Source organism: Marmota flaviventris, chromosome 8, assembly GCF_047511675.1.
Source record: "Marmota flaviventris isolate mMarFla1 chromosome 8, mMarFla1.hap1, whole genome shotgun sequence".
NCBI classification, from domain to species: Eukaryota; Metazoa; Chordata; class Mammalia; order Rodentia; family Sciuridae; genus Marmota; species Marmota flaviventris.
The window spans coordinates 23,729,461-23,755,302 of record NC_092505.1 but is presented as its reverse complement, the minus strand read 5'-3'; positions in this window follow the sequence as shown (position 1 = coordinate 23,755,302).

The following is a 25,842-nucleotide window of genomic DNA, read 5'->3' as shown; positions in this document are numbered from 1 at the left end:
GACAAGTCAGGACGGCTAAAGGACATCTTGTTAGGAATTTCCAGCAATAGTGGGGTGCTCTGGAACCTGGAGGAAGGATTTCCATCGCACGAGGATCGGCTACGGGGACTCAAACGCGAGAGGTTTGTCGCACGGAGGGTAACACTGCTTATTCAACAAATCGCCCCGCGGCTAGAGTCTGCAGCGCGCGCTGGGAAACGAGGAGATAGCGACGCAGGGATACAGCGCTGCAGTTTCTGCCAGCCGTGCAAGCACCGTACTCAGGGCTGAATTCTGGGTTCGAGACGGGGGAAGGAAGCTGTCCATCTTGGTTCTCCACACCGGTCAGACCACAGAGGAGGCCAGCAGCCACCATGTTGGAAAGCTGACGGGACTGACTGCAGCTCATTCAGCCATAGAAAGGTAATTTCAGGCTGCAATTCGCCTGTGGCTTGCAGACAGATTGCTAGGGTTCAGCGCCTGGGTGCTTCTTAGAACCTGATCTTATCAGAGTGAACACCGAGCGCGGGGCGGCCGAGTTCCGGCTCCCGGAACCGTCCCGGAACCGCCCTGGCCCAGGGCTGCGGAGCCTGCGGAGGCTGCTTCTTGGACCCTGCTCCTATCAGAGCATACACCAAGCACTAAGCAGCCGAATTCCGGCTCCCGGAACTGAGTCCGCGGGGACTGCTTCTTGGAGCCTACACTTATAGGAGCTTACACCGAGCACGGAGCGGCCGAGTTCCGCCTCCCGGAACTTCCCTGGCCCGGGGCTAGGAGCCCGCGGAAACTGCTTCTCGGTCCGGGTCCTGCTGAGGGCCGGTCAGGACTCACCCGTTGCTTTGGTTGCCCGGCAAGGGGAACGAAATGCTGCCATTCGCATAGGATACCAACATGGCAGAGATCTGATGTCATCAGAAAGCGGCGGAGGAGAGAACTTCATCAATACCAGCGGTATCATAAGCAGTTGGTCCCCTGGTAGGGGGGGTGAGGCACAGTCACCCGAGTCTCCTCAATTTGTCATCGAGCCAGAGGGGAGGAGCCGGGCCGCCGCCAGTGCCCGGAGCAGGCCCAGCCGCTCGCCAGCGTAGTGACTGCGTGACCCCAATTGGAGAGGGGGCGGAGCGGAGCCGCCACCCGCACCCGCAAGGTGGGCAGACCCGCGACCCAGTGGTACATGGGCGTGGTAGGAGGGGCAGGGCAGAGCCGCCATTTGCGCTTGCAAGGTAAACAGACCTGTGACAGCCTGGCGGGTCAGGCCCAGTGGCCTGCCAGTGTGGTACACACGTCACACCAACTAGAGTAGGGGCAGAGCAGATCCTTCTCCCACGCCCGGATCAGGCCCTGCCGGTGTGGTGGTCACGTGACCCCAATTGGAGTGGGGGCAGAGCGGAACCGCCACCCGTGCCCACAGGGTGAGCAGACCTGTGACCAACCTGCAGATCAGGCCCAGGGGTCCGCAGGCGTGGTAGGAGGGGCAAGGCAGATCCGCCGCCCGCGCCTCCAAGGTAGGCAGACCTGCAACAGACCGGCGGATCAGGCCCAGGAGCCTGCCGGCATGGTACAAACACCACCCTAATTGGAGTAGGGGCAGAGCAGAGTCGCCGCCCGTGCCAGGAACAGGCCCAGCGTCCTGCAGGCGGGGTAGTCACGACACCCCAATTGGAGTAGGGGCAGAGCAGAGCCTCCACCCATGCCCGAAAGGTGGGCAGATCTGCGACCGACCAGCGGGACAGGCCCAGTGGCCTGCCGGTACGACAGACACGTCACCCCATTTGGAGTAGGGGCAGAGTAGAGCCGCCGCCTGCGCCTGCAGGGTAGGCAAACCTGCAACGACCGGCGGATCAGGCCCGGTGGCCTGCCGGCGTGGTACACTCGTCACCCCAATTGGAGTAGGGGCAGAACAGAGCCGCCGCCAGCGCCCAGAACAGGCCCAGTGACCTGCCGGCGTGGTAGCCACGACACCCCAATTGGAATAAGGAGAGAGCAGAGCCGCCGCCCACGCCTGCAGGAAAGATACGCAAGCAGTATGAAAAGACAAGGAAAAAAAGGACCACAAGCAATGCAGGTCAACGCAACTTTAGAAGAGGTAACAGCTGCAGCAGATGGAATGTCAGATAAAGAATTCAGGATATACATGCTTCAGATGATCTGGAGTATCAAGGAAGACATTAAACAGCAAAATCAGACAATGAAAGATCACTTCGACAATGAATTATGCAAACAAATCCAGGAAGCAAAGGATCAACTATACAGGGAGATAGAGGTTATAAAAAACAAACAAACAGAAATCCTAGAGATGCAGGAAGCAATAAACCAACTTAAAAACTCAATGGAGAATACTACCAGCAGAGTAGAACACTTAGAAGATAGAACATCAGACAATGAAGACAAAGTATTTCAACTGGAAAAGAACATAGACAGCTCAGCAAGACTGTTAAGAAACCATGAGCAGAACATCCAAGAAATATGGGATAACATTAAGAGACCAAACTTAAGAGTCATTGGGATACAGGAAGGTACAGAGCTCCAAACCAAAGGAATGAGCAGTCTATTCAATGAAATAATACGAGAAAACTTCCCAGACTTGAAGAATGAGACAGAATCCCAAATCCTAGAAGCCTACAGGATGCTGAATGTGCAAAATCATAAGAGATCCACACCTAGACACATTATAATGAAGATGCCCAACATACAGAATAAGGAGAGAATTTTAAAAGCTACAAGAGAAAGGAAGCAGATTACATTTAGGGGTAAGCCAATCAGGATAACAGCTGATCTTTCAACACAGACTCTGAAAGCTAGAAGATCCTGGAATAACATATTTCAAACACTGAAAGAAAATGGGTTCCAACCAAGAATTGTGTATCCAGCGAAATTAAGCTTCAGGATGGAAGATGAAATTAAAACCTTCCACGATAAACAAAAGTTTAAAGAATTCGCAGCTAGAAAACCATCTCTTCAAAACATCCTCGCCAAAGCATTACAGGAAGAGGAAATGGAAAATAACAATGAAAACCAACAGTGGGAGGTAGGACAGTAAAGGGGGGGGGGAAATAAAGAGGAAAACAAACCATGTTTAGTAACAGAAATAAACAAATATGGCTGGAAGAACAACCCATATCTCAATAATAACCCTAAATGTTAATGGCTTAAACTCACCAATTAAGAGACACAGGCTAGTAGAATGGATCACAAAACAAGACCCAACAATATGCTGCCTACAGGAGACGCATTTGATAGGAAAAGACATACATAGGCTGAAGGTGAAAGGTTGGGAAAAATCATATCACTCATATGGACTTCGGAAACAAGTAGGAGTGTCCATACTCATATCAAATAAAATAGATTTCAAGCCAAAGTTAATCAAAAGGGATAAAGAGGGACACTACATACTGCTTAAGGGAACCATACACCAACAAGACATAACAATCATAAATATTTATGCCCCAAACAATGGTGCAGCTATGTTCGTCAAACAAACTCTTCTCAAGTTCAAGAGTCTAACAGACCACCATACCATAATCATGGGAGACTTCAACACACCTCTCTCGCCACTGGACAGATCTTCCAAACAAAAGTTGAATAAGGAAACTATAGAACTCAATAACACTATTAATAACCTAGACCTAATTGACATATATAGAGTATACCACCCAACATCAAGCAGTTACACTTTTTTCTCAGCAGCACATGGATCCTTCTCAAAAATAGATCATATATTATGTCACAGGGCAACTCTTAGACAATATAAAGGAGTAGAGATAATACCATGCATCTTATCTGATCATAATGGAAAGAAACTGAAAATCAACGATAAAAGAAGGAAGGAAAAAGCATACATCACTTGGAGAATGAACAATAGGTTACTGAATGATCAATGGGTTACAGAAGACATCAAGGAGGAAATTAAAAAATTCTTAGAGATAAATGAAAACACAGACACAACATATCGGAATCTATGGGACACATTGAAAGCAGTTCTAAGAGGAAAATTCATTGCTTGGAGTTCATTCCTTAAAAAAAGAAAAAAACCAACAAATAAATGATCTCATACTTCATCTCAAAATCCTTGAAAAAGAAGAGCAAAACAACAGCAAAAGAAGTAGAAGGCAAGAAATAATTAAAATCAGAGCTGAAATTAATGAAATCGAAACAAAAGAAACAATTGAAAAAATTGACAAAACTAAAAGTTGGTTCTTTGAAAAAATAAACAAAATCGACAGACCCTTAGCCATGCTAGTGAAGAGAAGAAGAGAGAGAACTCAAATTACTAGCATACGGGATGAAAAAGGCAATATCACAACAGACACTTCAGAAATACAGAAGATAATCAAAAACTATTTTGAATCCTTATACTCCAATAAATTAGAAGACAGTGAAGGCATAGATAAATTTCTTAAGTCATATGATTTGCCCAGATTGAGTCAGGAGGATATAGAAAACCTAAACAGACCAATATCAATTGAGGAAATAGAAGAAAACATAAAAAGACTACGAACTAAGAAAAGCCCAGGACCGGATGGGTATACAGCAGAATTTTACAAAACCTTTAAAGAAGAACTAATACCAATACTTTTCAAGCTACTTCAGGAAATAGAAAAGGAGGGAGAACTTCCAAATTCATTCTATGAGGCCAACATCACCCTGATACCTAAACCAGACAAAGACACTTCAAAGAAAGAAAACTACAGACCAATATCTCTAATGAACCTAGATGCAAAAATCCTCAATAAAATTCTGGCGAATCGGATACAAAAACATATCAAAAAAATTGTACACCATGATCAAGTAGGATTCATCCCTGGGATGCAAGGCTGGTTCAATATACGGAAATCAATAAATGTTATTCACCACATCAATAGACTTAAAAATAAGAACCATATGATCATCTCGATAGATGCGGAAAAAGCATTCGACAAAGTACAGCATCCCTTTATGTTCAAAACTCTAGAAAAACTAGGGATAACAGGAACATACCTCAATATTGTAAAAGCAATCTATGCTAAGCCTCAGGCTAGCATCATTCTGAATGGAGAAAAACTGAAGGCATTCCCTCTAAAATCTGGAACAAGACAGGGATGCCCTCTCTCTCCACTTCTGTTCAACATAGTTCTCGAAACACTGGCCAGAGCAATTAGACAGACGAAAGAAATTAAAGGCATCAAAATAGGAAAAGAAGAACTTAAATTATCACTATTTGCAGATGATATGATTCTATACCTAGCAGACCCAAAAGGCTCTACAAAGAAACTATTAGAGCTAATAAATGAATTCAGCAAAGTGGCAGGATATAAAATCAACACGCATAAATCAAAGGCATTCCTGTATATCAGCGACAAATCCTCTGAAATGGAAATGAGGACAACCACTCCATTCACAATATCTTCAAAAAAAATAAAATACTTGGGAATCAACCTAACAAAAGGGGTGAAAGACTTATACAATGAAAACTACAGAACCCTAAAGAGAGAAATAGAAGAAGATCTTAGAAGATGGAAAAATATACCCTGTTCATGGATAGGCAGAAGTAACATCATCAAAATGGCGATATTACCAAAAGTTCTCTATAGGTTTAATGCAATGCCAATCAAAATCCCAATGGCATTTCTTGTAGAAATAGAGAAAGCAATCATGAAATTCATATGGAAAAATAAAAGACCCAGAATAGCAAAAACAATGCTAAGCAGGAAGTGTGAATCAGGCGGTATAGCGATACCAGACTTCAAACTATACTACAGAGCAATAGTAACAAAAACAGCATGGTACTGGTACCAAAACAGGCGGGTGGACCAATGGTACAGAATAGAGGACACAGAAACCAATCCACAAAACTACAACTATCTTATATTTGATAAAGGGGCTAAAAGCATGCAATGGAGGAAGGATAGCATCTTCAACAAATGGTGCTGGGAAAACTGGAAATCCATATGCAACAAAATGAAACTGAATCCCTTTCTCTCGCCATGCACAAAAGTTAATTCAAAATGGATCAAGGAGCTTGATATCAAATCAGAGACGCGCCGTCTGATAGAAGAAAAAGTTGGCTACTATCTACAGTCGGTGGGGTCGGGCTCTAAATTCCTCAATAGGACACCCATAGCACAAAAGTTAATAACTAGAATCAACAAATGGGACTTACTCAAACTAAAAAGTTTTTTCTCAGCAAAAGAAACAATAAGAGAGGTAAATAGGGAGCCTACACCCTGGGAACAAATCTTTACTCCTCACACTTCAGATAGAGCCCTAATATCCAGAGTATACAAAGAACTCAAAAAATTAGACAATAAGAGAACAAACAACCCAATCAACAAATGGGCCAAGGACCTGAACAGACACTTCTCAGAGGAGGACATACAGTCAATCAACAAGTACATGAAAAAATGCTCACCATCTCTAGCTGTCAGAGAAATGCAAATCAAAACCACCCTAAGATACCATCTCACTCCAGTAAGATTGGCAGCCATTAGGAAGTCAAACAACAACAAGTGCTGGCGAGGATGTGGGGAAAAGGGTACACTTGTACATTGCTGGTGGGACTACAGATTGGTGCAGCCAATTTGGAAAGCAGTATGGAGATTTCTTGGAAAGCTGGGAATGGAGCCACCATTTGACCCAGCTATTCCCCTTCTGGGTCTATTCCCTAAAGACCTAAAAAGAGCATGCTACAGGGACACTGCTATATCGATGTTCATAGCAGCACAGTTCACAATAGCAAGACTGTGGAACCAACCTAGATGCCCTTCAATGGATGAATGGATAAAAAAAATGTGGCATTTATACACAATGGAGTATTACTCTGCATTAAAAAATGACAAAATCATAGAATTTACAGGGAAATGGATGGCATTAGAGCAGATTATGCTAAGTGAAGCTAGCCAATCCCTAAAAAACAAATGCCAAATGTCTTCTTTGATATAAGGAGAGTAACTAAGAACAGAGTAGGGACGAAGAGCAGGAGAAGAAGATTAACATTTAACAGGGATGAGAGGTGGGAGGGAAAGGGAGAGAGAAGGGAAATTGCATCGAAATGGAAGGAGACCCTCAGGGTTATACAGTGGAGGGGGTAGAGAGAGAGGAGGGGAGGGGAGGGGAGAGGTGGGGAGGGGGGAGGGTGGAGGATGGGAAAGGCAGCGGAGCACAACAGACACTAGTATGGAAATATGTAAATCACTGGATGTGTAACTGATGTGATTCTGCAATCTGTGTATGGGGTGAAGGTGGGAGTTCATAACCCACTTGAATCAAAGTGTGGAATATGATATGTCAAGAAATTTGTAATGTTTTGAACAACCCACAATAAAAAATTAAAAAAAAAAAAAAGAAAAGAAAGTTATGCTTTCAGAATTCAGCCCAAGATCAAAACAGAGACTCGGTGGTATCTGAATTTATTTGTTCAATGTGATTTTCATCAGGATAACCAGTTGCCCATAATCCACAGATTGAAAATGAACCACAACTCTCTTCTGGGACAAATTAATTTTGGTGCTATGGATCTATAATACCTGAGTAATAACTCACTTCAGATAGTATATTCTCACTCAAAGAAGAACATTTAATAAAAATGTGGCATTTTTGCAAAGTTTACAATGCTCATATTTAGCGATCCCTTTTGTAGATGCTACTTGAAGTTCCTTCATTTCCCATTCAGCATATTTAAAAATCTCCTTTCACATTTCTGCTTAAAACTTCTTTCTGGTACTCTAGTACTGACCTGAGTGTGGGTTAGATCTAGCCTTGACCATCTTTAATGTCAGGAAGTTTTTAGTCCTGTGACAATTCACTTTTTGCGCTGCATCTTTACAAGGAGCCATTTAAGCCTGATAAGCCTGTCTGTAGAAATTTTCCATTCTCATTTACACTAAAACCATTTAGAGAAAAAGTAAAACTCTTTGGTGAAATGATATTCAGAACTATGGACAAACAAGAGGAATTCCAAGAGAGCTCCTCCAAAGTTCATTTCTTAGTTTTGGTCCTAAAGATAATTCAAAGTAACATAAAGGAACCACTTTATTAGGGAAGTCCTTTGATGCTGCCTATCTAAACCTAACACAAATAATTCACTAGAGCCAATATCTTTCTTTCCCATCATTTTTTGCCTTTGGCATGCTTTCTTAGGCACACTGGGTTCTGTTGTTGAACACTGCAGAAGCATGCACCTGGGGCCATCTGTGCTATGTGAAGGCTTATGGCTTTGCCAAAGAGTTCTGTCCTTATTCATTGCTTGCGAGACTGTCTGCATCACCATGTCTGATCATGCCTCCTGGCATTCTCTGTGCATTTCCTATTTGTTTAAGCCTCATATGGTAGATTGCAAACTGTCCTTTCTCTTTGGCCCATTATTTAGCAGAACCAGGCAGTCTGCTGTCCAGAACTATCAGATTTTCCATATTACCTTTGAGTTAATTGTGGTCATTGGAATCTGTTCCAACAGAAAGTGAGCAAGAATGATAGGTGCAGCTTCCACAGCTTAGACACTGTAAAGTGGCTGTACTTCCTCCCTGCTTTCATATCCTTTCAGAGAACTTGAGAGTGGACATATCTAGAGGCTGCGTTCACCACGCAGATGCAAATGCCCAAAGAATTGCGGAGATCCAGTAGGAAAGAAGTTGGATCCTGTTCTTTCACATGATCATGTGAACTTGAGCTGCCTGTCAACCTGGAATACAGATTGTTACCTAAGAGAGAAATTAACTACTGACATGTTTGAACCATTCTGTCTTCCTTCTCTTTGTTATGCAGATAGCATTACTATAAACAAAATAGTCAATGTTGCTATAAAAAATAGTATGGAAGTATGATTTACTTGAAACTGTGTAGGTAGTCCTGCCTCTATAGATAAGTGATAGACTATGGTTTAGACCAAGACAACTTAAGCATAGCCAGAGAACAGAATCTTACCTTTGACAAAATAAAAGAACACCTGCTAGGTGCTGGGATGTAGAAGGGAGAGAAAAGAGTAACAGTGACAAAATGGGAAATCAAGTGATATAGTTGATGGAACAAAAATTTGAGATTTAGTGCTGGGCTTGGTAGCACACACATGTAATCTCAGTGACCCAGGAGGCTGAGGCAGGAAGACTGCAAGTTCAAATCCAGCCTCAGCAACTTATCAAGGTCCTAAGCAACTTAGAGAGACCCAGTCTCAAAATAAAAAAAGTAAATAAGAAGGGATGGGGGTGTGGCTTATTGGTTAAACATCTTTTGGTTTAATCCTTAGTACCAAAGAGAGAGAGAGAGAGAGAGAGAGAGAGAGAGAGAGAGAGATAGATAGATATTTAGAAATGCTGGGATATCATCAAGGAGACTGATACAAACATGAACTAAAAAGCAAACAAAGAATAAATGTATGACAAAGAACATAAATCCAGTGTGGTTAGTTCACCAGACAATAGTTTACTAAGTTAAGAAACAGTGACCTAAGTATATTCTTTGAAGGTCTGCACATAAACAATAGAAGTAATAGAAATAGAATTAATTAAAAGTTATGACCTTTTGAGAACTAGAACTATGGAAGAATTTGGATGGAACATATTTTTAATTGTCAATTTTATGTACTATTTGCTGTTTTAAAAGTATGTTTCTCTCACTCCCATCTTCACTGCAGCATTACTCCGAATAGCTAAGGTGTGGAACCTAAGTATCAGCTACCAAAAACAAATGAATAAAGTGTGATACATGCAATAGTGTTGAGAGCAACAGCCGAAAGGGGCCCCAGCAAACTTCCAGCTGCCAGCTGATGATTGGCTAACAGCGGCCCAGCAAACTTCTAGCTGCCAACTGATTGGCTCCTCTGCAGTGATGCTCATTGGGCTGTTTCCCTGCCCTTTCAGACCACAGAGCTGCTCATTGGGGGACTTTTTTGGCTCCACCCACGTGACCCAGCCAATGGGCCTCAAGAGCAGGAGGAGTGGGGGAGGTTGAGAGGCTTGTTCCCGGGAAGCCGGTGGGGGCAGTTGGGCTCTGAAGGTTTTCCTGAGGAGCTATGTGGTGTGGTATGTGTGTTCTAAAAATAAAGTTCCTTTCTTTTGACAAGTGGCTCCTGAATTGTGCCCAGCCAGACTGCGGCACAATAGAATATCATTTAACCTTAAAAAAGAAGGAGATTCTGTCAATTTTGACAACAGGAATGAACCTGGAGAACATTATTCTAAGTAAAATAAGCCTGGTTTAGAAAGACAAATACTAAATGGTTTCACTTATATGTAAAATATAAATATGTTGAACTCATAAAAGCAGAAAACAGAATGGTTATTGCTGGGCATGGGGAAAAGGGTGATGTTAGTCAAAGGATCTATATAGTTATGCAGGAAGAATATCTTCTGGAGATCTAAGTTATGTCCTAGTAACTCTACTTAATAGTAATGTACATTTGAAAATTGCTGAGAGGGTAAATCTTATATATTCTCACCACACACAAAAACGGTAACTATAAGAGGTGATTGATACATTAATTCACTTTATACTGGCAATCATTTTACAATGTACATGTAGACAAAAATATTACACTGTACACTTTAAGTATGTGTAATTTCATTTGCATAATTTTATTTGTCAATAAAGCCAGAATAAAATAGATATCTGTATTTGTATAAATTTAAATACTATACTGAGATCAATACAAATTTAAGTATGTATTGAAAATCTGAAAATAGTGTAAAATGGCTATAATATAAAGGATAATATGTAAGACCATTATTCTCCATTTAAACTTAGTACAAACTAGCTTAAAAATTATGATAGCCTTCCAAGAAACCATGAAAAAAATGAGACATAGGAGAGACGAAGTTTGAAAAGTTGACCAGAGAGGAAAAGACTCAACTTTTTAGCTTGGGGGATATAAATTAGAATTTATATTAGAATTCCAATATAGGGATCCCAAGGAAGCCAAGGAAATGGATTGGAGGCAACAAGTACTGGGGAAAATAATCATCAAATAGAAGAAGAAAATATAAAAGCTTAAAGGGAAGCTTTGTTGACTTCACAATTATTCTCATGAGCTTATAATTTGCAAATGCAACCAAATAAATATTTCATGATACTCTAAACTTACCTAAGCGCTTTGAGTCACCATTAAGGGGAGAGACACACAGTTGAGTTGGTGATCACAGGGCATTTACTTAATGAAAAGCCATTGTTATTAGTAGACTTTATTATTTATTTGAAAATAGCAAGCTGAAAGTTATCTACAGGTCAGCAAATAACAGACAATTGAAAGCACATAGGTCCCTTTAGCATCTATAGTTTGACCTAATTAGATTTTCCAGATAGACGTGGGTAGTACATTATACAGAGAACTTCAGTATTCCCTAGGTAGCTTTAATAGTTTATGAAGAGGCCTTACATTCTATTAATCTTGGCATAATGGGAGATTGACAGCAAGTTTATGCTCCATTCCACAGAAGATCATGTAAATGTTTGCAACAACATTAAAACAACTATATTTCATTTAACAATTTCTGTTATTTACCTCTTTGTATCTCAAATGGCAACATGTAATTTATAAGATGTTATTATTATGAAATAATGTTTAAAAGAGTAGAAGGTGGTTACAATACAGAATAATATTAAATTATGGGATACCATAATAATTTAGTCCATATGATTTGAAATTATTTGTCATAATTGATACCCATACAAAACAAAACAAAATGTCCAAACTGACAAACAGTAATTTTTATCAAAGTTTTGCATGTTTTAATTTTATGGTTGTGTTTGTATAAATATAGCAGAAGGATAAAAGTCAAACTATTGGGGAGAGAAAATTAATTGTTTTATTTTTCTATGAGACTACAGGATATACTCATTATAATAATATGTTATATATTGCTACACAAGTGGAAATTTTCAGATGAAGGCAGTAGTAACATCATCAAAAGGATAAGGGAATATTTGTGTGGAGTTGGATAGCCCTGCCCCTTAATTACTCAAAGTGAGAAAGGAGAAATGAAAAATTGAAAACATTGGAGTTTTGATATTGTCATTGAACATACACAATTTCTCATGAATGTAAAGTATTATAAGTATTATAAAATTAATGTAAATGCCATTTTGGATTAAAAGGGAATTTTCAGTCCTTGTCTAATACCATTTTAAAGATACTGAGAGAGATCCTACAGGCCAAAGAATTAAAATAAGTTGATTAAGTAATTTCCTGCAGGATAGAAAACCTAAAATGCTAATAAGTTTACATTCAGAGATTTAGTCCCCAAGTAACAGATTTGATTTATGTGTCAGCTTTTAGATATCATTGAAACAGAGCTTCAGAAAATAGAGAAAAGAAGAAAATACAATGATTGCTGATAAATTAGGCACCAAGGGCTCAGGAGAATAATCCTAGATGGCTCTGAAAAATGGTATTGTTTCAATCAAACTTGACTTAGGATAAAAAGAAAAACATTTTATTATTTTAATTTCTTATGACTAGTCTTTATGCATTTTAATTAACTAATTAAATTAAAATTTAATTTATAAATAATTCAAAGCATTTTTTCCACCGGATTAAATATGTTTAATTTTATATGTTCGCGAATAAATTTAGAAAAAAAATATCATTTTGAAAATAGTTTTAGACTTACAGAAGACAGAGCAGATAATGCAGAGTTGAACAGATATGGCAGAGTTGCTTTTCCATGAACTCTCCTCTGGACACAATTTCCCCTTTTAATTTCTTGATTAATAATCATGGCTGAGGGATGGATCATTGCTTAGCATGGTACCTTTGCTACAATTGATGTACCAATATGGATACATTATTACTAAATAGAGTCCATAGGCTTTACTTTGTATATTTCAGTGTTTAAGGTTCACTTTATATACTATGGTTTACAATTTTTGATAAATGTATAATGTTATGTATCTACCACTATAGTATCAGAAAAAATAGTTTTATTGTCTTAAAAGTCCAATGAATTCTACCTGAATCTCAGTGGCAGTCACTAATTGCTTTACTGTGACTATAGTTTTTTCTTTTAGGTACTGTCATATATTTGGCATCATATAGAATGTAGCCTTTACAGACTAGCTTTTTTTCAATTAGTCATATCAATTTCATATTCTTCCCAGTATTTTAGTAGCTTAATCATTATTTTTATTTCCGAGTATTATTCAACATTTAAGGACATACAAGGATTTATTAATCTATTTGCCTTTCAAAGAACAAGTTGGTTATTGCTCATTTTCTGCCGTTATGAATAAGCTCTGAACTTCTGTGTGCAGATTTTTGTGCACATGTAACTCTTCTATTCATTTGGGTAAGTATGGAGAAACAGAATCACTGGATTTTATGGTAAGACTAAGTTCAGCATTCTAAGAAACTATTTTGCAAAGTGGCTATATTAGTTTACATTCTCACCAGCAATGAAAGACTGGTCCTGTTGTTCTTCATCTTTGTCATCATTTGGTTTTGTCAGATTTTGGCTTGGTGTTGATTCATGATGTATTTAAAAAAAAAACAACTCCAATTTGCATAGTCATAATACCATTAAGACAATAAAATCTTGAATTAAATACAAGGGGAAAATGGAAGATATAAGTAAATCTAATGAATTAAACTAACAATGTAAAAAATTAAGAACATTAATTAATTCAATAATCTATTAAGATGTGTCTTAAATCCAATAAATTATGTTCCAATAAGGAACAGAGAGGGCATTCACAAAGACAGAGAGAAGGCCACCTGTAGACCAACACAGATTAGAGTGATGCTACAAATAGAGGAATTCCAAGTATTGTTGGGTGTCACCGGAAGTGAAGAAGAGGCAAGGAAGAATTCCTTTCTAGATCCTGCAGAGAGAATAGAGCACTGCCAACACCATCATCTCAGCTTTCCAGCCTCCAAAAATGTGAGAGAACATTCTGTTTTAAGCGATCCAACTTGTGATAATATGTTGTGGCAGTCCTAGTAAACAGAGCATAGTTAGTGTCTATATAATATTATTATCTCATTCTCAGTAACACAATGATAAGAAAGAACTAGATTATTGGGTTAATGAAGCTGAATTTAAACCTTAACTATAAATGAGGTTACTGAATTTTTTTTTTATTGGCAGGTTTTTAAAAATTTACTACTATAAGCATGATATTGCCTAAAAGCTTTAATGTCTCAATTTAATAAATGGAGAATTGCTAAAGTGCTTATGTAGATTTTCTTTTAATTTCAAAAGATTGTATAGAATCATTCATTTGATTTGGAAAGGTAATCAAAATGTAGTTTTATTACATTTAAATTCTGTTCCCACACAGGTATTTTTCTTATTAATTTGATGTTAAATTTAATAACAAAAAAAGCCTTCCAAATTGAAGGTCAGAAGATAAGTAAACTTCCTTGGCTAAGGAAAAGTATAGCCAAACATTTGATAGGTACTTGTTCTGAAAAGATCATCTTTTTTCTTGATATACTAAAGTAAGACAGAAATCCTTTATAATTCAACAATAAACAATTGACACAATGAAATTGTCTGAGATTTAGGCCATGTTCTTAATGCTGAATTGTTTAAATGTAGAGAATTGTCTGATATTTAGAGGTTGTGTCCATAAAGAATTTTAATTGTATAAAAATGTTGTGGGTTCTCTTCTAGACCAGATGCTATGGTTTGGATCTTGATTTCCCTAGAGGTTCATGTGATAAAGATTTTGTCTTAAAAGACCATTCTAGTAGGAGGTCTGTAAGTCTTTGGGGGTATGCCCTTGAATGAGACAGTTGGACCCTTGATCTTTCCTCTTTCTCTCTTTACCTTCTAGGCCATGAGGTGAGCAGTTTTGCTCTAGCACACACTTCCACAGTATGGCCTCATCCAAGCCAAAACAATAGGGCAAATTGATCACAGACTGAAACCTCCAAAACCATGAACCAAAATAATCCTTTTCTCTTTATAAATTGATTCCCCCAGGTATTTGTTACCACAACAGAAATTTAACACAGAAAATTGGTACTGAGAAATAGAGTAATTTTTGCTATACTCGATATAACATGGAAAGCCTTTGGAATTAGTTTGCAGGAAGAGTTTGAAAAAGTTTGTAGAAGCAATCCAGAGACAGTCTAGGAAAGCTGTAAGCAGAGCTTAGTAGGTGATTCTGATGAAGACTGGAAACATTAGAATGCTCATATGAATGTAGAAAGTAAAGGTGATGGTAAAGAGATTTCAAGCCAAGACGAGAATTCTATTGGAAATTGGACTAGAGTCCACGCTTATTATACCATGATGAAATACTTAGCTACATTTTGTCCACTATACCCTGAGACTTTGTGGTAATTGGAGCTTAAAGGGGATGAACTAATTTAATTGGTTAAGGAAATTTGCAGGCAGCACAACATTCTGGAAGCAGCATGGGTATCATGGGTTACTTTTAGTCAAATTTACAGTGAGAATTTGGGGCAAAGAGGAGCAGAAAAGAAATATTTGAAAATTCACAGCTTGGCAACAAAAGGAATAGGTGTGAAGTTTTGGCTGAGAAAGGTTCAGTTAACAAGCCAAGTGCTTTGTATCAGGAAAATAAGAAAGATGTTTTGAGGGTATCTCAGGAATTGTCTAGGCCACCATCTCAGCCTAAGAGTTGTAGAAATCTAGGTTTGTTTCAAAATTTTTTTTTTTTAATCTAGAAGTGCCAGATTGGCCTAAGACAACAAGACACTAAGAGGCAACTTCAGCTGTGATTTAAGTGGGCCCAAGGAAGCTTATGCTTGTGGCAGACTTGGTAGCGTGCTTGTGATGTTCGTTTTACTGGTTATGGGTCGTGTGGACTTCCACAGAACTTTCAAAGGAAAGTGTCAGAGGTCAGGCAGTGTGTTGTGGGGTTGGGATTCCTGCAAGCAGCTCCTGGACAGGGTAGTGTATGGCTCTTTGAGAGTGAACTGTAATGGAAACCCTAGGAAGAAGAGGTGACATGCCTGGGGAAGAGCTGCTGAGGGACGGTAGGATATAAAGCCAGCCTATGAGAAAAACCAGGTGGGATGCAACAAGAAAAGCCACAGGGGCAGGGCTTTATAGCCATTGGGAGCCCCCATCCCACTATAATATGTCCTGGCTGCTGGACATGGAGCTGTAGGGCTTACCAGTTATCCTGCTGGGTTTTGGTCTCATTTTGGTCTGATCCTTCCTTATTGTTTTCTTATTTCTTCCTTTTGGAATAAGAACATTTACTCTTTGCCTATCCTACCTTCCTAACACATTGGAAGAATGTAACTTTTTCTTTCACTTTTACAGTAGTTCACAGTCAATTTCCCATTAGTCTCAGAGGAGCCTTTGGACTTGGACTTTAGCAATGATGTTAAAAATTTGGAGACTCTTGGTGATTGACTAAAAGCCTTTTGCCATGTGAGATTGATATGAACTTTTGGAGGTCAGGGGGCAGAATACTATGGCTTGTTTTTTGAATATTTCCTAAAGATCCATGTAGGGAAGACGTTGTCCCAGTGTGGCTCCATTGGGAGGTGGTAGAGCTTTTAAGAGTTGGGTCCTACTGGGAGGTCTTTATGTTATTGGGGTTTTGATCTTAAAGGGAATAGTGGGACCCCTAAGCTCTTCCTCTTTCTTTCTTTCACTTTGCAGCCATGGGGTGAGCAGTTTTGCTCTTGCCATGCTGTCTTACAAATCCAAAAACAATGGGGCCAATTGATCATGGACAAATCTCCAAAACCATGAGCTAAAATAAGCCTTTTTATTTTATCAAGTGAGTATATCAGGTGTTATGGTGACAGAAGGTTGACCAACACAGCTAAGAAAAAGCCAAAGCACATTTTAATAAGGTTTATATTTTATGAATAATTTTTTGTGGAAGTCCATAAAGCTATCATGAAAACTTTCAGTTGGTAAAAAAAAAATAATAATAATTTTTATTCAAATAGTATCTGAGAAAATGGGGGATTAGATTCTTAAATGATTCATATTAATTCATTTTAAGTTAAAATTATTTATTGATAATGTAGATGAAAAATAGAAAAGTTTGTATTATGTACTAAATATGTGTGCTAAGCTCACTAAGGAAAAGGAATTTATGTTAAATAGGATCACATTGTGAAGCTTTAATTAAAAAGTATGAGTGACCTTATAAGAAGAGTTACCAGATAGCTCTTAGTCCTCTCTTACTCAAGAAAAGCCCTATGAGGACCCAGGAAGAAGGCAGCTGTCTATATATCAGGAAGAGAGTCCTCAACAGAAACCAAAATTTGCTACCCTTGATTATGAACCTCTAGCCTCCAGAACAATAGCAAAATTTTTTATTGTTTAAGACACCCAGCCTGGGACATTTTGTTACACTAATCTAGATAGATTAGTATAGTATGTGACCACAGAATTAGTCCTTAGTTGAATGTTTCATGTTTCTTATAAATTTTATATAAATCTCACTTTCAACACAGATTATAAAAGCTAATAGAATAAAACATGTAATTTTTGATAAAATGACATCAGATTTTTCATCTGGCTCCATCTTTGTCTTTAAAGGTATAATATTCTGTACAATTTAACACAGATAGTAAGTATGGTGCACTTTTCAAAGCTAACATATTACTCAATGTCAGTTCTCAATATAAATAATTTAAAAGAAAAGTTCATCTAAAAATCATTGTTTCATTTTTAATATAAATCAAAATGTTTAATTGGTAAAAATTAATCAAATCATTAAATTATATCCTGTATTTTAAATTTAGTGCTTTTTAGGTTTGACAATAAAGTTTATTTAACTATCAAATTATTCATTTACATTATTTAATGCTTTTAGGTTCATAGGAATTTTGTTTTGTTTAAATCTGAGAGGATTCTTGCTTAAAGATTTTTTTAAAAAGGTAAGATAGAAGCAAAGGTTTTAGGAATCATTGAGTAATTAGCGGTTTTTAATAATTGAGGGAGAATTCAGTTGAGAGGGCTAATATATCTTTTTTCAATCAAATTTTGAAAGAAGCTCAGTAATAATCTTAAATGATTACTAAAAATCTTCATTTTCTGCATAGATAAGTAGGAAGTTTGCTTTAAAAGTTCACTTTTCTTTCTGTGCTTCATTTAAAGCTTAAAATAAGAACCATTATGGATTTATGATTTTCAGATTTGTTTCTGGCTTACATCCATTACCTTGTTATAACTGAAAGTGTAAAAAAAGCTTTCAATTACATTAATTTGAAGTCTGTATTTATATTTACTTAAAAACCTGTTGTTTTCCAATTTTTCACAGTAAGTCTTTTTGGTTACTTTCTTCCATTTACCTCAAATTTTGTAGGATTTTAGTCACAAAATGTAGTATCGAGACAATGATACTTACCTAATTTTGTATTAATCAAAGGAACATAATACTGTGTTTTTGCTCAGCATGAGATACTCTTTCTGGTCACTATGTTGACATGAGTTCAGTAAAATAAGACAGTCTGGTATTGAAACAACCTGAGTAGTTTGGTCCTAGCAAAGCTAAGCAGTTGTACGACTGTGATAAAATATTACGAAATATTAATTTGTAGCCCTAATTCTTATCTTTAAAGGTTCAAAAATATGATATGTAAAACTGAAATTAATCTTCAAATTCTATTTGTATGCTTTATATGCTAAACTATCAGAGTGACCTCTATTATCTAACACCTAATTTTTACGCAAAATCTGTAGTGTTTGGGAAATAGACTCAACAAAAATATTTCTATCAAAAGTAGCAAATTAATTAGTCTGCTGCTATATACTTTTAATAATCTGGAAAGTGATAGCTGGAACATACTTTAAAATGAAATAACTGAGAGATACTTTGAGCAAGTCACAATTACTTAAGATGTCTGCAGTGGAGACCATGCAATCATATCAACAATACAGAAAAATCACATGACAAAATTCAACTTCTTTTTATGACAAACTCTTAACAAATTAGATATAGAAGGAATATTCTCAGCACAATAAAGGCCATAGATAAAAATCGCACAGCTAATGTGAAAAACAATGATACAAAGTTCATAGCTTTTCTTCCTCTGAGGTTAAGGCAAAGATGCTCACCCTTACCACTTCTACTCAACATAGTACTAGAAGTCCTAACCAGAACCATTAGTGAAAATATCAAAATGAAATGCACTTAAATTGGAAAGGAGGAAGTTAAATTGTCACTGTTTGCAGATAACATATTTCATATGTAAAAATACTCTATAGACTCCACCAAAAATCTGTTAGAACTAATTACTTCAGTAGAGTTGTAGGCTACAAAATCAACATATAAAAATCAGTAGTGTTCCTTTACACCAATAGCAAATTGCCTGAAGTAGAAAGAAGAAATGCAATCCCATTTACAATAGCAACAAAAAAATTAAAATGGAAATACATTTAAGCAAAGAGGTGATTTGTATATTGAAACTACAAAGAAAGAAATTAAAGATGACTCAAATAAGTGGAAAGACATTCCATGTTCATGAAGTTGAATTAATACTGTTGAAATGTTCATACTACCCCAAACAATCTACAAATGCAACACAGTCCCTATCAAAATTCTGGTGACATTTTCCACAAAAATAGAAAATCCAACTCTGAAAGTCATAGGAAACCACAGAAGATCCCAAACCAAAGCAATTCTGAGCAAAATGAATAAAGCTGACAGAATCATGTTAATTGATCTCAAAATACACTTCACTACAAAGCATGAACACAATGTGTTATCAGTGCAAAGTGGTTCTATAGACTGATGGAACAGAATAGAGAGTGCAGAAATAAATCCATGTCTTGACCAACTGATGTTGAACAAAGCTGCCATGAAGGCACAACTAGAGCAAGAAAATCTCTTCAATAAGTGGTAATAGGAAAGCTGGATATACACATGCAGAAAAATGAAATTGGACCATCAACTCACCCATACACAAAAATCAAGCAAATGTACTAAAGGCTTAAATGTAAAAATTATGAGGATAAAACATAGGAGAAATATATCAGTAATTAAAAGGGGCAAAGTTGTTGTTGTTGTTGTTGTTTTTTTTTTTTTTTGCACATGACCTCAAAAGCACAGGCATCAAAAAAACAATAAAATATGCAAATGGGGATGGCATCAAACTAGCAAGATTTTATACAGCAAAAACAACAACAAAAAGTAACATAGTAAAGTAAAAAGCCTATGAAGTTGGAAGAAAATTTGGGAACCATACAACTGATAGGAAGTTAATATCAAATATAAATAATAAACTCAAACAACTCAGAAACAAGAAAACAAATGAATTTTAAAAAATGGGCAAAGGTCCTAAAGAGACATTACACAAAAAAAGGAAAAGGATGAACAAGTATATTTAAAAATAAATATCACTAATCATCAGAGAAATGCAAATCAACAACTACAGTGATAGATCATCCCACATATTCTAGGAAAGCTGTCATAAAATATATGAATAACAAGTTCAGCAAAGATTTAGAGAAAACAGAACACTTGTATAGCATTAGTGGGGATGTAAATCAGTATAACTATTATAGAAAAGGAATGGAGCTTTCTTAAAATTTAAAGATAGAATTACCATAGTCTTGTTTTGGGGCTCAGTGACGTGAAGGTAAAAGATGTCTATTTTGAGATCTTCAGTTTATTATTTATACCTTTGCTTTGGGGATCAGTGATTAATCAGAGAAACAACCAAGCATTAGTTTTGAGGTTTTAAGAAATAGTTGTTGCTACAATCTGAATATGTCCACTGAAGCTCATATATTGGAACTTAGTTGATGATGAGATCACACAAACTGGTAGGCTTTTAGGAGGTGATGGCATTGTGAGAATGGAGCATTCATAAACTAGACTAGGGCTCTTATGAAAGCTCTTAAGAGGATCAGGAGACAGGATTAAGTGAGAGAGAGCTTGCCTAGCTTGTATGAAGCCCTGGGTTTGCCTCCCAGAACTTCAAAAATGAATAAATAAACAAATAAATGAATACATAAATAAAAAAAATAGGCTAAGCAAATGGATTCACCCTCTTACACTCTTCTGCCATAGGGAGACATAATATTCATCACTCCAGAAAGAAATGTATGTTCTTTATAGATTATTCAGTGTTTTAGTCAGCTTTTTCACTACTGTGACCAAAAAAACTGACAAGAACAAATAGAGGAGGTAAAGTTTATTTGGAGGGCTGATGGTTTCAGAAGATTCAGTCCACAGACAGTTAGCTCCATTGTTCTGGGCCCAAGATGAGACAGATCATCATGGTAGAATAGCATGGTGTAAGAAAGCAGCTGATGACTTGGAACCAAGAAGCAGAGAGAGCTTTTGCTCAACAATCACAAAATACATACCCCAAATGCATGTCCTTATGACCCACCTCCTTCAGCCACACCATACCTGCCTACAAGTTACCTACCTGCCTACAGTTACCATCCAGTTAATCCCTGATAGGTTAAGGTTAAAAATCCAATTGTTTCACCTTTAAGCTTTCTTACACTATCTCATAAATGAGATTTTTGGAGACACCTCACACCTAAACTCAGTCTTAGGTGTTTTGAAGCACAAATGGACTAAACCACTTGTTGAACATCTCACTCTCAATGACTTTATCTAGCAGTTTGTTGTTTTGTGGTTATCACTAAAAATTACCTAGGGGACGTATCATGTTTTGGGGGGCATTTTTGGTTGAACTTCAGTTTCAGACTTTTGACGTTCTGGAAACCTTTGAAAACAAAAGCATGTAGATTTTTGAAAGATTGTCAAGGTTTATTCTTCAAAGAACTTCTGAAAAATGTATTATACAATACAGTAGACTCTACCTAGTCTTTTTATTTTTAAACATTTCAATCTAACTTATTTAAAACAAAGCAAAATGAAAATTTCAGTTGCAGTAGCCATTTATTAAGTGTGCAATAGCTATATATGGTTAGTGGTTTCTACACTGGCCAATGTAATTAAGTTTATTTATTTTATTGTATTTTTCATCATAAATTCATTAATTTGAATATATATATATATATATATATATATTTGTGTATACAATGAGTCTCTCTGTTAAGTGTGTTAATTTAAATAACTTAGAATACATGCACAAAACAAAATCAAAAAACATAAAACATAATATTTATATAATAAATGTTTCAATAGAAGCATGTAAACAGCACCATATAAACAAAAATAAAGCAGTGATTAATATTGGCTCAGATATGGGGTTGGTCATGTAACATGTTTTCAATCTTTCTTTTTGCTAGGGTCATACCTGTCAGAAAGAAATAGCTGAACACTTGTGCCTACTATGTTTATATTTATTGTCAAAAAAAGCCAATCAATATCAATCTGACCGTTAACTAATAGCATGGCTTTACCACTGCCCAAACAATATCATAGTTAATAGCAATTTTAATGTCTGAAACTACCATAATTGCTCCAAGAAATCAATAGATCAATAAAAACTCTTTTTGGTTTTAGATACAAGTATTGAACAATACATCACATTTTGAAAAGGTTACTTTTGATCATGACAACCTAGACAAATCTAGAGCAGTTTGAAAACTAGATAGAAACAGGTGAATTTCTTTTTATTAAGACCCACAAATTTAGACTTAAAGAAGTGCAAACATAGATTTACCAATCTTAGTATATACTAATTTAAATTTCAGAAAACTTTGCATATTTCCCTTGCAAATGAAAATTTATTAAACTAAGATCTTTCAAAAATAAATAAAGTCACACTAAATAATAGTGTTAAAAGCAAGAAAAATATGTAGTTAAAAGAGGATTAACAAAAATATACTGAGAAAAGTATTTTGGATTTTAAGAAAAAATTAGATCAAGAAATGAATTTATATAAAGCTTTCTATAACCTCTCAAATTGAGAATGATTTTCATTCATTTCTTTGTTCTTTATTTATACATAAATGATGTGTTGAGATTCTTCTATTATAATAGTGGTTATGAAGTGAAATATTTAAATACCACACTTACTGTGACTGAAAGCATAAACTGAGATGGAAGCAAAAAGCCTCAACCCATCCTGTTATTTGGAGGAGGTGATGGTGTTATCATTTGAAGAGTAATCATTTATATTGATTGCATGCAGCATTTATGGACCACTAATAGAGATGCAATGGCTGGTTTGTTTTCTGAGCAGTTAGGTGATGTCAAGAAAATTATCTGGGTCTAATCTCTGATACAGGAACAATTTTTCTGACATGTATTACTGGAATTGTAATATTCTGACTGTAAATACATCTTTTGAGAGGCTCTTCTAATTTAGCCAGCCTTGCTGGTTTAGATTGTTATTTGGACATTTCCAAACTTTAATATCCATAAGGCTTGGGCCAGTACAGACTACTTATTACTTATGAAATGGTTATTAGCATGATCAAAATGCCATTTCTAAAGAGAGAGAAAATCTTTTTGACCCAAAACCAAGGAAAATGCACTAAAGTGATTGATGGGTTTGTCTTATTTAGTCTATTTCAACTAAACAATTGAATGCTATTACGCCAAGTTCTCCTTTTTGGCTGTCTGAGACACAAAGAATGTTTTTCTGTTATTGCAATCAACAGAGCTTGGGAATCAGCATGTCACCTGTTATTTGGTGGGTTGGATTTGTGGGTGTAGGAAATCAGTAGGAGAAAACAAAAATGATCTGAGGTAGGTTTGGGTAGGAAAGGAACCCACCTGACATCATGAGAGCATAAATTTGAACAGAGGTGAGGTAAACAAGACCAAAAGCCAAGAACTGAATAAATGAATAGTAGGAAGACCAGTAGAGGAAGAAGAATAGGGAGAGGGAGGAATATGGGGAACGTCAGGGGCACTGGGGACTGAAATAGAATAAATCAAATTCTGTACATGTATGACTGTCAAACAGAACCTAATTATTATGTAAAACTATAATGCACAAATAAAAGAAAAACAATTTAAAATCCACCTAGCTTACACAGTAGAGACTTCGCATAGGGAATTTATCCTTACAATCAAGGCAGTGGGAAGAAAAATTGACCTCAGCTAATGGAAAGTGAGTTTGGTCAAAATGAGTTTAGTCAACAGTTTTCAGTATTTCAACTACTGTTTTGCCCCAGTGAATCAGTTTGACTCAATTGGTGGGAGACATCAGTTTGACTCATTGGTAACCAAGTTAGCTTGGGATTCCTTCTATAGTAGGAAGGCTGCAGACAGAACTTCCAAATACGTGGAGACAAATGACAAGACTCTCCTAAAATTTCAACAAGTCTCTGGTGTGGTCACTGAGATTAATATTATTAATATTATAGAATATATATATATATATATATATATATATATATATATATATATATATGAAATCTAATAAATTTGCAATGCTAACTTCATCATTGACCTATTTTTCCCCATATTCAGATTACTCAAATTTCTACTGGTTTTAATTTTAACTTGTATTATTACATTCATTGGGCCTTCTCCCTTATTTGATTCTGAAAGTCTTATTTATATGTTAGGGGCACATTAAATGTCACATCATTTTTGAATGCCCACCAGATCTGTTCATCATAATGAATGACACCTTCTTCTGAACTTCTGTTACTTGGCATCTAAATAGTAGTTATTTCATGCTATGATTATTGTTTGTTTTTGTATTTTTCCTATTAGATTTCATGTTTAGAATAGATAGGATATTGTCTTAATTATGTTTTTATTTAGCAGAGTGGTTTGCATATAATAAACACCAAAAATATCTATTCAATCAAATTACATGATATTTACATAGATTTTAAGCTGGATTTAGTCACTTATTGGCTTCAGAAAATTTTCTTCATTTGTAAATTGGGGAGACCATCAACTTTCACTGAATTTATAGACTAACTTTAGAGTTAAGGAATTCATGGAAAGAAATAGAAAAGACAGCATGTACTTATCGAACATCTCAAATTTGTCAAGCACTCTTCTAGGTATCACTTATTAGCTGCTAGAAGAATCTGGGTGAATTCAAGGCAGAGAAGTTTTGAACTTTGGCCTGTATCACAGAGGAGAAAGCCATTTGATTTCCCTGATTTACAACATGGGCCAACCTTGCACACATTCCCCTGGTTAGAAAGATACTTAAAAAATAGTATGAAAACAATAAGAATGTAAAATTAGAGTGTGTGTGTGTGCATGTGTGTGTGTATGTAATATACACACATAGGATATTATATATGTATATATACATGGAATATATGTGTGTGTATAGAACAATGAAGGCAAAGATATTTGTGATAAAAATAGTAAACCTATGTAAAATTAAACATAAATAATTTTGACAAAGAATGGACTTTGAGGTAACCTCCCATGGTCAGCAGCTGCACGGCTTCATCAGTATCTCTGAATTTGGGCTTATTCTAGGTAATCCATATAGGGAAGAGAGACTTCACTATGTGGAAAGAAAGAGATTGCTCAGAATCATCTCTTTCAGTAAACCTTTCATATCATTCCATAATAATCCTGCTTACTCTGAGTGGGGACATTCTCCTGCCAGCCAATAGGAGATGAAGCAATTGAGCTTCCTCAGCAGAATTTTAGAAGCAATTAGGATTGTAAACATCTGTTGTCTGTAGAATAAAAACCTAAGAATGAGGCCAAGTAGAGAAGAAAGAAAGAAAGGCATGATCTTGATGATGACTTTGAATCCTTTTGTCTGGCCATCTTCAAATTCAGTTCAGTTCCTTGGTTTACCAGTTATAATGTACAAATACAAATATAGTATGTGGGTAGTGCACACGCGTGTGCTCACACACACATATTACTAGAGTATACATTTTACTTTCAGCCTAAGAAATCTGAAACATTGCTAGGTTGTAATGCTAATCTAATATATAGTCTAAATATATTATATATAATATATTTAGCATTTCATTTGTGTGGCTTCATGTCATTCATGATTGAGATTGGACTTGATTCTTGAATTTGCCATTTAGCTTAGGTTTCCTCCTAAATGTTATGCCTAAGAATTGAATGGTTCTGAGAAACTGG